Raw genomic sequence first — 13,375 nt, 5'->3', positions numbered from 1 at the left:
TGGAGTTTTCCTCATGGCTGCTTCAAGGAACTTGCAAGGAGGCTTAAAAAAATCCTAAAATTAAAAAAAAAACAAGTTGGTGACCTAGGGTAGCTCTAGGAATCGCTAGAAATCGCTATGGTAAAAGCATAAAGTTTCCAGGTTTTCCCTAGAAGGGACATATTGACCTCATAGAAATCACTTTTCAAAATGTTTCTCCTCAGCCACTGCCAGTGACTGGGAGGGGGTCCTGGCGACCTTATTAAATTCATTAAACTCTATTAAATTAAAAATTGTTTATGGGATATTATTTTATTGAGAGTCACACCGCAGATCTGGATGAGCAAGTTGTGTGAGTAATATCGCTGCTACACTTTGTTCCCGTGTTTTCCTCAGGTACCAATTTTTCATTTCCTGTCTCCTTGTGCACTCCTTGACTGAGTTCACCAAGGGTTGTGCTGCCTGAACGAAGGCTTGGGTTGAGATGTCACAGGCCTGTGCACATGGGATGGGTGTGGTGGCATCCTTTCTTTTCTCGCTTCAGCTGAAGTTAATTTGTTAAGATTAGGGGTTAGTGGAAGATGGTCACTCTCCGTGCGTATGCCAACTTGGAAGTTGATGATGTTTCCTCTCAGGGTAGAGGGGATGATAATATAATCAATGACACTTGCTCCACATCTTGACCTGAAACATGAACTCACCCAGCATCTCCTATACTGCGTCCATTTTATTTGCAGGGAGACAAAGATCAATCAGATGCTCTATTTAGCTCTTTGTCCTTGGAAACCCGGGTGAAAGAGAAGGTATCTGAACAGACTTCATCTGGGTTTAAACCAATATAGTTACATAGTTCCATATCGTTTGCACCCAGTCTTGCATTGAAATCTCCTCCTATTATAAGTGGTGTAGGAAATTTTTGTTTGCTATATAGTTTGACAGGCGGGTCCAGATTTGTATACTAATTTTTAAAATATAATCTGTGTAGTAATGCCACTGCTCTTGGGACTCTTGACAGCTTGGCCATTGTACATAGTTCTCCAAGTTTGTCCAATCAGTCCGTTGCCTTAGGTATCTCTTGTTGTTTCCAGAGCTTTGCTGTAAAAAATTCTTGCTGCAGTGGTTGTGTGGAAGAAAAATTCTTCGGCCCTTCGAGATATGTTTTCTGGCATCATACTTAATAACATATAATCCGGATTCACAGGGAATTTAAAGTTCATCCTTTTTTCCAAAACATGAATTTTTATCCAAAATTATCTAATTTTCTTATACTTCCGCCACATATGATAAAAGAGGCGACCTTGTCCTTACTGCTGTAAAACTTAATTGCAACCCAGAGCTGGAATTTTGGAACAATTTACAGTTGATGTGGTGCTGATTTCGAGAAGCTTCAGCCTGTGATGTGCAGGTTGTTTGGAGACTGAGTGACAGGGAGGGATTAATTCATTGTTTGACTTCCTCCTCTGGCTGGTTTTCCTTGCCTGAGAGAGGTTAGAGTGGAGATGGTGTTAGATAACAGCCCTGCTTGCTTGAGCTGTAGCTTAGAGGTTAAAAATCTTGCATCGTCTTTGAAATATGAAACCAGTTCTCATTGTAAGAGGAAGAGCTGGGACAAAGGCCCGAAGACTTAGCTCATTTTCTGTCCAGGCTTCCAGTGGGAATTTAGCCAGATGACTTCAATGTCACTTTGCCCTATTGAAGCTAAATGGAAAACCAAAGAGACGGTTGCGTTAGACTTTTACTTCTCAAGTCCGATGTCACTGGGGGAATTCCTACTGAAAATACCTTGGATATTATCCAATCAATGTTATGCACTTTTAAAAAGGGTTGAAACTGGTTCTGCTCCGGTTCAGATCCAGCTTTATTTCTTTAGTCCTGGTTCTGTTGCAGTTGAGTGGCCTGTTAAAAAATCTGGTTAAGACTTTTGAACTAGTTTCAAACTGGTATAGGTACATTCCATGAAAAATAATATACAGTAGCTTGCCAGGTAACTCTGAAAAATGGGCTAAAAAGTAAATTGTATTTGAAATTTGGGAGAGAGGAAAATAAAGTCGTTTAAATCTGTTTCGTTGAATTCTTTGTTAATCTGCCTTAATTCCAGAAATACGAAAACACTGCAGGAGCTCTAAGAAGCCTATTTGGATGAACAGAGAACTTCAAGAGGAACTAAGAAAGAAAAGGAAAATGTTCAGGAAATGGAGGGAAGGACAGAGCTCTAAAGAAGAGTACCTACAGGTTACTAGGCACTGTAGATCAATCATCAGAAAGGCCAAAGCTGAGAGTGAGCTAAGATTGGCCAGGGAAGCCCATTGTAACAAGAAAAGATTTTTCAGTTACGTGAGGAGCAAACGTAAAGTAAAGGAGGCAATAGGCCCGCTGTTGGGTGCGGATGGACAAACTCTAACGAAAGATGCAGAGAAAGCAGAAAGGCTTAGTGCCTATTTTACATCTGTTTTTTCCCACAGGTCAAAGTGTTTAGGCACATCTAGAGATGGCTGTAGCCAAAGGATAGTGTCTGGGTGGCAGGTTAACATGGATAGAGAGGTGGTCGAGAGGCATTTAGCTGCACTGGATGAGTTCAAATCCCCTGGTCCAGATGAAATGCACCCAAGAGTACTCAAAGAACTTTCCAGAGAACTTGCACAGCCCTTGTCTATCATCTTCGGAACCTCTTTAAGGACTGGAGATGTCCCGGAGGACTGGAAAAGAGCAAACGTTATTCCGATCTTCAAAAAAGGGAGGAAGGATCATTTATTTCCACCTTAAATCTCTGCAGTTTAAATCTGCAGGGACATATGTGGGGGTGGGGAGTGAAGCAGTGTGATATTGAATACACTACTAAAGGATCCAGGACACAATCAGCTGACTTATGGGGGGGAACTTATCAGAAGAAAGCCCAAGCCTCACTGCTAGTGTCATACAAGAAGTGATGTCATCTCACCAGTGACGTCCAGGTAACATTCTTATATTTGGGCAAACATTCTATGGTCAAAATGACTTCTACCATAGAGCTTTTCCCCAAATACCAGAGCCCCACCTGGATGTTGTTGGTGTGGTGATGCAACTTCCTGTGCAATGCCAGAGAAAAGGCTTAGGCTGTTTCCTCATAAGTCCCCTCCCACCAGCCAGCTGATTGGTGGTTAGGAGTAGGGCCTGGCGGCAGAGGCCCCCTGCCTCCACCAGGCATCTGACAATCCTGTTTGGGTCCTAACCCATAAGCTGGGGAACACTGGGCTTGATGGGGCTGCCAGTCTGCTCCTGCTGGGCCCTTTTTAAGTGCTTTACTCGTCATGTATTTTGCTTCTTGTTATATCTTTACCCCAAGAGTGGGGGATGATGCCATGTGAATTGGACCCCAGCCACTAAAAGTCCTTGAGCTCTCTTTGTGCAGTAGGATGTGTCTCGGGTACCTTTCATGTTCTGTTCTGTACCTTTCTTTGCAAGGTGTCAGTCAGTAAGGCTGTTGTAAGGACAAGTTCTGTTCATTCCAGCTGTGAAGGATGAGTCATATTTTATCATCCCCTGCCAGCTAAGTACTCAGAGTGAACTGCCTCCCCCTCATGAACACGAGATGGTCTGAATTCAAAGCAACGGGATTACTGGTGTTCGATTTTTTGTCTTCCTTCCCTTCCCTTCCCTTTCTAGGGGCTTCCCACCTGTTTAGCTTCCCTGTCGGAACCAATTAACGGGTTCATTAATTGAAGCTTTGCATCACTTGAGTATAGATTATACTTAATAAGATTGTACCAAGCAAGGGAAGGGCTTTGTTTGAGGAAATTTTCAGCATGCCTTGTGAGACACACAAGATATATTTTTCTGCCTTGTTTTGAACAATGATGTCAATAAGGAACCTGTCAGTCAAGGGTAGGCAAGCACCAAAGCCTAGAAAGAGCTACCTGGGACAATGTTGACTTGCTGGCAAATATAATGGGGGTGGGATGCAGGCCAGAATATTTTTTTGGGGGGGGGAGGGGCTGAGGAAGTAATGCTCAGCCCATCAGTATTAATTTTCTTTGTTTATTTACCAATCTTCTACTTAAAACTGAAGATGGATTGCATGGTATAAAAATATAATCAAATAGCACAAGATCTCTCTCTCTCTCTCACTCACTCACACACACACACGCGCACACACAATTCCCCAGCCCTGTTAACATTCATTCATTCATTCATTCATTCATTCATTCATTCATTCATTCATTCATTCATTCATTCATTCATTCATTTTATTTATATCCCACCGCTCTCAGCATGTTATCTGACGGCAGTTTACAGATAAAACTCCAGTAAAAACCCCATATAAAACATACCATCAGAACCCCATTAAACTGCCATTAACCCCCTAAAATGGTAATAGTCCAATCCCATAATCCTTAGCTGCAATCTGGTGTCAAGGGGATCCCCAACTGCCAACTCAGTACACACCGCGATGGTCTGTTGGTGGATACTCTACTGGTCTCTGGATGTCCTATTTGCTCATTCTTCACACTACCTATTCTGCCAGGGGGGCTAGCAGGTCTTCTGGGTCTGGCCTCAACCGTAGAGCTCTGTCTTGTCAATAGCTCCCACAGGGTCCTCAGCTCTTCTGGGATCTCATTCCACCAGGTGGGGAGCAGAACTTAACACCCACTATTTCCCTGATCATTTCCCCTGAATGTGTTTAGTTAGGTAGCATTTCTTTCCATCCTGTGTTTCATGTTGGCAGGATAGCCACTACGTAGTGGTCAGCATGCGTCTTCCTTTCTCCTGTGATTTTTCTCCCATGCAGTACTAATTTGAAGGATGGAGTGGAAGAGGGAGGGTGAGGAGCTGATGTCATCAAGCTGGCATGTTTTGAATGATTACACAGGTCCTGCACTCCTCCTCATGAGGAAAGGGGTCGGCCGGAAGAGAAGGAATCTCATTAGCCAACAATATAATAAACTACAGTTAGTAGGTATTCCGGAAGTAAGGATACCAACTCCCCAGATGGGATCTCCTGGAATTGTAGCCCATCCCCAGGTGAAATAGATCAACTCCCCTGGGGAAAACGGCTGCTTTGGAGGGTGGACCCCATAACATTATACTCCTCTGAGGTCCCTCCCACTCCAAATCCCGCCCATCCCCGCCCAGCTCTTGCAGAACCCATTGTTACAGGTTGTAGTGGTGGCTTTAAACACAGACTAGACCAGTAGTTCTCAACCTGGGGGGCTCGACCCCTGGGGAGGGTTGATCAACCGTTTTCCCGGGGGTCGCTGAGGTTGCCACCACCTTCCTAATGGCGCAAGGGTTGCATGCTCGAGCGCACTCTGGCTGCTTTGGCGACCACGACAGAGGGGAGGGGTTTCAGTGGATTCCACCCTCCAAAGCCATCCTTTTCTCCAGGGCAGTGGTCTCCAACCTTTCTGAGGCTGGGGACCGGCAGGGCCGCGCCCGTGCATCACGCATGCGCGGGCCATGCCCGCGCATCGCGAATGCGTGAATGCATCATGTGCGGCCGAAATCACGCATGCGCGGCACTTTTGCCACTTTTACCTACCTGATTGGCCATACATTGGACCACCCCACCACCCCAGTCAGGTATTATTGATGTTAGAGATGATTCTGTGTCCTATGATTACACTTGTTCTCCAAGTGATCGAGAGAGGTTCCCCTGGAGGAAATGGCAGCCATTCTCAACTGTTTTACCACTGAGAAACTTCTGAAACTTTCTTCAGGCTTCGAAACAGTGGCATGATCGTGCTGAATATGGTTAGGGAGCATAGCTGTGAACACACCCACCCCATGCCCCTCCCCTTCCTACACCCTCCATGCATTAGCTATTTTGGGAGCGGGGGCAGTGAAATGTGACCATATATGGTCGTATCGCCCCCCAATTTTTTAACAAATGTAAGAAATATATTCAAATAATTCAACTCCCAGCCATTCAGGAAACCCTTCCAGGGCCCTTAAGAAACCCCAGGGTTTCCCGTAACCGTGGTTGAGCAAGCCTGCTGTCCAGCATCATGCTCCCTTGAGGTCCCTCCCCAAACCTCCACCCCCCCCCCCCAACTCAAAAGGTTTTCCAATACAGTGCTAAGAATAACCCTACAGATGTTTCCTGGAAGAGAGGAAGCATGAAAAAGGAAGGATTTTATTTTGCTTCCTTTGCTGCCATCTAGTGGCAGAACTAATAATCTATGCTAAGCAGTGACTTCTGCAGTTTGTCTGAATCTGGTAAAATATTGCTCTTTTTATGTTTATTGACAATCTCACCTTTCATCAGTAATTTTTGGTGCATAAGTAGATGTGTTAAAAAAAAAACACTGTCTTTAGCAGACCAAAATTCAAGGTCTAGGGGGAATGGGACATCTCCAGATAGGGTTGCCAGCTCTGGGTTGGAAAAACCTGCAGGCTTTGGGGGGTGGAGCCTGCAGAGGATGGAACCTACAGAGGGGAGAGACCTCTGCAGAGTATAACGCCATGCAGTCCGCCTTCTAAGGGGGCATTTTCTCCAGGGGATCTGGTCTTTGTTGCCTGGGGATGAGCTGGCCTCCTTATCTCCAGGTTGGCTGAAGGATTTTTAAAATAGTTCTGCCCTCCCCAGGGCTGATTCTGCACTTACTTTGTTTTTTCTGGTGTGGATCCTGCTGAATCCAGATCAATTTGAACTCCTCCCCTCCCCTCCATTGAAACAGAAAAGTGTTCTGCATGTGGTTAGGGAAGTTCAGAAGGGGAGGGGAGAGTCAAGCACAACCAGAGCCTCTTTCTTTGTTTTCTTGAAGGGGGGGGGAGACGATTGGAGACAGCAGAGGAGAGAGGAAAAAACTCCAAAGGCAAATCTCTACCAACAGAAGTTAGGGCTTCTGGGAGCTTCTGAGAGAAATTAGGGGCTTCCGCTTTAAGGCAAGCTTGTCACCTGTGCAGCCTTGGCCAATCAGGGCTTCTCTACCACGGAGTCAGCAACAAATTCGAAGCAGCCAGGGCTCCACATGTTTTCTCATGCTTGCTCAATCCGATTCTTCAAATATTGAGGGTTAAAACCACTCCATGATATTGCGGGGAAAAGATAGGGTCACTCTGGATCAATCATGCTTGTTGCAGAGGGAAAATTTAAATCAGACAAAATCAAAATGGAAATCACATTCAGTGGGCATAGCAGGGACTAAACTGACCTGGGATTGGAATAAAAGCTCTGTGCAGACTACACCCAGGTTTCAATGGGCCTGATTCAGATTAGAATCACAGCAGGTGTGCAGAGGAAAGTGAGAACAGGGGTCCCCAATATTTTTGAACTTGTGGCATCTTTATAATTCTGACACAGCAATCTTGAGTTAGACAATACCTTGCCCATGGGCCTGGAGAAGTCGTCTTTGCCTGCTTCCATGTGACTGCCCTTCAGGTATTTGAAGGGTGTGTCTTCCTTCAGTCTTTGACTGACTAAATGTTGTTCCTTCAGCTGTTCCTTGTACTACTTGCAGGTTTTTATTTACTATATCAAGGCAACCAGTCTACTCCACATTTTATAAAGCAGGGTGGCCAATCCCACCCTGGAGGTGGGGGTCCCCCCCACCAGGCCCCACTGCCCCGATCATCTGGCTGGTGGAGAGGTATTACCTGGAAAAAGAGCCCACTTACAATTGCCTTCCTTTCCTCTCCCCAAAACAGACACCCTGTGAGGTACGTGGGGCTGAGAGAATTCAGAGGGAACTGCTCTGTAAGAACAACTCTAACAGGACTGTGACTAGCCCAAGGTGCAGCTGGCTGCACATGGAGGAGCAGAGAATCCAACCTGGCTTTCCCGACTAGAGGACGCTGCTGCTAACCACTACACCAAGTTGGCTTGCCATACAAAGGTGTTGATGCACCAGCATGTTTTTACTTGATAGTTATGTCACTGAGGAAGTATATGAAAACGTGTGATTAACCAGTCCACATCTTGACAGAGTGCATATTTGGATTACCGTCACTACTCTTCTACACTACGTAGCCTCCTTGTCAGGTTCTTCTACATCCTTGCTGGCTGCAATTCCTGACAGGTTGCTCTCTCCGCTTCTCCCACTTGGAAGTTGGCACAAACCTCCCTTAGATCCAGGTTGTGGCTGTGTGGGTCCAGGAGTCCCCCTCTCCCTTATGCCCTCCTGCCCCAGAAAGTGCCTTGGAGTCTTGTCCTGGTAAACTCCCTGCTGCTTTGCTAGAGGTAGCAACCTTACTGCTCTTGGCTGTAGCGTCTAAATTGGAAGCACATTCCCAATTTATTCTCTCGCTCTATAATTTGCGTTGGGAATGTAGTCGATAAGCCTTTGCTCAAAGTTCATAAGCTAACAATGGTTCAACATGGGACAATCGATTTTAAGTATTTGCCCAACCCAGGGATTTCCCTGGTGGTCCGTGGCCTTCCCCCCACACCCCCGCCTACATGGACTTGGCCCCAAGCTCCATGGGGTGACTGAGCTCTCATGGGTTGTGCACCTGGGAGGGCATGGAGCCTACAGCCCTATTCCCTCTTTAAACTGACTCCTGTCTCTCCCCCTTAATCGTTAGCCTCCTTGCTAATGTGGATAGTGATGTCACTTCCAATGATGTGTTACTTCTGGGGGCGTGACATGGGGGGGCCTGGCCAGCAGACACCACTTCCAGTACTCCTTGAAGTCTGAAAAAATTATTTCAGGGCTCCTCCACAGTCAAAAGGTAGAAAAAGGCTGAGTTAACATGATGAGCTCAGTGGCTTCCAGTTTGCTTCTGGGCCAAATTCAGAGTGCTGATTAGTACCTGTAATCTGCTTTTTAGCACTGGCCTGTCTAGGATACCGGAGGGTGTGACTTCTCTTGTATGTGCCTTCCCGTTCATTGAATGCTGAAGATAAGGGTAGGTGTGATCATTCAATTGTAACCTGCAGGCATTGGAGCCAGTTGTTCATTGAAAGCCGGCAGCTCTGGGATCTTGTAGCTGTTTTTGGTCATATCACCTGATAAATGTTGAACAAACTTTAAAGATATATTTAAAAAATAATTAACTCTCACCCATTTGGGAAACCCTTCCAGGGCCATCAAGAAGCCCCAGGGTTTTACAGAACCCTGGTTGAGAAAGTCTGTTCAAGGGTCTCCTGGCGTGGATAGGCCAGAGAAACCCGATCCCATCAGATTTTGGAAGCTAAGCAGGGTTGGACCTGGCTAGCATTTGGACAGACGACCTCCAAGAAAACCCAGAGGTCATAACACAGAGAGAGGCAATGGTAAACCGCCTCCAAACATCCCTTGCCTGGCTTCTAGGCCACCCTCTGGTCCCCTGGTGGCATGACACATCCTAAAGGATAAATAAATCAACAATCTAGGGTCTCTCCGATTGTAACCATGTTCTTGATCTTAGCATTCCCTTGTTTTATCATGTGCATGGGGAATGCTGTAGATAAGCAAGCCACAAATTCTCTCTTTTTTAAAAAAGCAAGAATGAGAGAGCTTTGCTCGGCAGTAACTGTGAGTTACTCTCAGGTATTATTCACAAACCTACTTGGTTGAGACATCACTCTGCACCATATTGAACATGATATTCAAATTGTGCCAGCTGCCAGGTCCTCTTTCAATAAGTCTGTGTGACTCAAATTCGTTTTGTCCCCAAGACTGACACTCAGCAGAAGGAGCACGTGCACACTGGTCCGTGTTCCTCCAATGACGCTTGGATGGGAAACCGGGGATTTCTCTTCAGCGACAAGTGATCCTTTCCGGTGAAGGGAGATGCTGTCATCGGGACAGCGCAGTGGCAGCGATCCACTCTTTCAGCACAAAATGTTGGTTTCTAAAGTTAGTTTTGCCCTGACCTAGAAGGCCCAGGCTAGCTTGATCTCAGATCTCGGAAGCTAAGCAAGATCGGCCCTGGTTTGTATTTGGATGGAGAACAGCAAGGAATATCAGCGTTGCTACCCAGAGTCAGGCAACGATAAACTACCTTTATTCGTCTCTTGCCTTGAAAACCCAAAACCACCAGCAAGTTGAAGAAGAGTTGTTTTCTCTGCCCCACTTTTCTCTACCGAAAGGAGCTTCAAAGGAGCTGACCATCGCCTTCCCTTCCTCTCCCCACAACAAACACCCTGCGAGGGAGGTGAGTCTGAGAGAGCTTTGAGAGAACAGGGACTGGCCTCATGTGTCTCAAAGTAGCTTTCAATAGCCTTCCTTTCTTTTCTCCACCACAGATACCTTGTGAGGTGGGTGAGGATGAGAGAGCTCTGAGAGAACTGTGACTAGACCAAGGTCTCCTGTCTGGCTGCATGTGGAGAAGTAGGGAATCAAACCTGGTTCTCCAGATTAGAGGACGCCACTCTTCACCACAACACCACACTGGCTCTCTAAAGCTGAGGGAACTTTACACTCAGATAATTTCTTTCACTGCCCCCAGGTATCAGGAAAGGCTAATACCCTCGCTAGGCCCAAAACTGCAGGGGCAAGAGACCGCTCGATCCCAGGAGCAGTTTGGAAGGGCTGTTTCCTGGCCCTAGAGAATTAGACGACCGTGGTTCCTTCTGGGGTCACAATGCAGGTGTGGCTAAGACACTGTTCATGGCATCGGCACTCGGCGTGTTTTGTGCAGGGAGGAGAGGATGAATTCAACTTTGCACCTCAAGCTTGACAGTAAAATGCACTTGGACCTGTTTTACCCCTCCCGATTTCTGGCACTCCCTGAGAAGCACGCACCCCTAACAGCAAGCGGAAAATCAAGTCAAACCAATCTGGGCGATGTAGCCTGAACCGTGCCGGGAGAATTGCGTACACGCCCACATCAGTCAGGCCAGGCACCGGCTGGGGTTTCTCTCATGTCTGTGGAGGGTTGATTCAACGCTCAACGGCCACTGAGAGGTGGAGCCTAGAGAGGGCGGGGTTTGAGGAAGGGCGGTTCCTCAGCGGGATGCAATGCCATAGAGAAAGGGTGGCCAGACAGTGGCTGTCCAGATGTCCATGGACTTCAATCCCATGAATTGTAGTCCATGGACATCTGGACAGCCACCATTTGGCCACCGCTGCCCTAGAGTCACTCTCCAAGGTCACCATTTTGTCCAGGGAAACTCCGAAGAAAACTCTGAGCTGTCATCTGGAGATCTGATCTAAAAGAGAGAGATCTCCAGGCCCCATCTGGAGGCTGGCTACCCTGAAGAGGTATCAGTGGTTTGACTCTGTATAAAGCGACTTCATATGTAATGTGAATGAGAAGAAGAGCTGATTTTTTTTTGTACCCTGCTTTTCACATGCCAAAGGAGTCCCAAAGCAGCCTACAGACACCTTTCCCTTCCTCTCCCCACAACAACAGACACCCTGTGTGGGAGGTGGGGCTGAGGCAGCTCTGAGGGAACTGTTCTGTGAGAGCAGCTCCAAGAGAACTGTGGGTAGCTCAGGGTCACCCAGCTGGCTGCAGGTATCTCAAAGCAGCTTACCCTCACCTTCACTTCCTTTTCTCACAACAGAAACCTTGTGAGGTAGGTGAGGCTGAGAGGGCTCTAAGAGAACTGTGACTGGCCCACAGGCACCTAGCTGGCTTTACATGGAGGAGGAGTGGGGAATCAAACACAGTTCTCCAGATCAGAGTCTGCCGCTCTTAACCATTTCTCCACGCTGACTCTCAACAATGGCAAAAGCAGCAGGAGAAATGTCTCTGAAGGCTGCCCTGTGAGCCCACGATCCCTCTCTCCTCCAGACCCTGCAACACGTCTTTTTCTCTGAAAGGCTCTTAAGTATACTTAGTATGGGGCGAGTTGCTCTGAGAGAATGACATTTCCCAGGGCCCCTTTCTGCTCTTGCCACTGCTGTGGCCCCAGCCAGATGAGCGGGGAGGTAGGCCAGTTGGATTATTCAGATGTGCAAATGGCAACCTGAGCCAGCAAAGAGCTGGAGAGCCAGCCTGGTGTCGTGGTCGAGAGTGGCCGCCTCTTAATCTGTAGAACAAGGTGTGATTCTCCACTCCTCTACATGCAGCCAGCTGGCTGACCTGTTGGAGCCTCCCCTACCTCACAGGGTGTCTGTTGTGAGAAGAGGAAGGAAGCTGCTTGTAAGCTGCTTTGGGACTCCTTTGGGTAGAGAAAAGTGGCATATAAGAACCAACTCCTCCTCCTCCTCCTCCTCCTCCTCCTCATGCTCACCTTAAATTTGAGTTGCTGTGGCTTCATAATTACGGATTTCCGTAGCTTCCCTGACTGTGGTTTATAGAATGAGCATCTCCAATGAGGCAGATTTTATCCATGCAAAAACACATTCTGGTGACATCAGCATAGCTGCCTTCATTTCAAGGGAATTTTAGGATTCAGAGACACAGCAGGCTTGGAACAGATGACCAGAAGACTGGGTGTTAACTTCATGGGAGGTTGAAGCTTTATTTTGGATTCCACTGAACTAGACAACACTGAGGTCCTTCCTTGCCCCAAATCCTGACCACTCTGGGCTCTAGCCCCAATGTCTACAGGTATTTTCCAACCTGGAGTTGGTATCCCTATATTGCAGGGGATGGGGTTATGATGGATCCAGTTTTGGAAACCCAATTGCACACATTTCTGCATTGGGCAGCTCTGAATTAGATCCTGTTAAACCCCACTTGGAAAGATGAAATACGTTTTCCTGTGGATTCCTTTGCTGCAAGACAAGTGAGGGGGCAATTCGGGACTGCCCCTGAACAAGCAAATAGTGCGGAAACGGATGAAGAACTAAACCCTTTACAATGCAAATCCAAACAATATCGCCAGTGTGGAAACAGTCTCCACAAATATTCAAGTTATGGACTGACCAAATTTAGGATTCTCGGTCTCTGACACTGTCTGGAACAAAGTGGCTCATGAAAGGGAGACCTGCAAAACTAGACGTGAGCTAGGGAAGGGCAGGCATGCCTGATTAAAATAGGCTCCATGTGCTAATTGATTCTATTAAAAACGCCATTTGTATAAAGTGACCCTGTACTTTGATGCTTAATCTAGATCTGGGCGTGTCGTGTTAGTCAAAGGCATTTTGAACTGTTTGTGTTCCGTAAATGGAGCGATCAAAATGGTATGGGCTGAATATCCTCATTACAGTGGAAGCGTATTCACTTTGGGATATGCTGAGATATGACAGTATTTAATTAATTAAGCCAGCCTTCTAATTGTCTGTGAATTAATAAATATGATTCACAGGTTTATTTAACACAGGGCAGTCAAGCTTACGCCCTTCCCTTCCACTTCCGGTATAAATGAAGAGTTGGTTCCAGAAGATGCAGGAGCCGAATCAAAATTATTTATTTGCTTCCTTTTCACTGTTCTTCCTCCAAGGAGAGCAGTGGCCTACATCCATCTCCCCTCCTCCCTTTTAACCTCACAATAACCCTCCGAGGTAGGCTAGGCTGAGAGAGTACGACTGGCTCAAAGTTACCCAAGTAACTTCCATGACAGAGTTGGGGAATTATTTCTCATGTTGCTGAAGCAACATGTAGA

Source organism: Paroedura picta, chromosome 6, assembly GCF_049243985.1.
Source record: "Paroedura picta isolate Pp20150507F chromosome 6, Ppicta_v3.0, whole genome shotgun sequence".
NCBI classification, from domain to species: Eukaryota; Metazoa; Chordata; class Lepidosauria; order Squamata; family Gekkonidae; genus Paroedura; species Paroedura picta.
The sequence above is the reverse complement of the archived record's forward strand: the minus strand, read 5'-3'. Positions refer to the sequence as shown.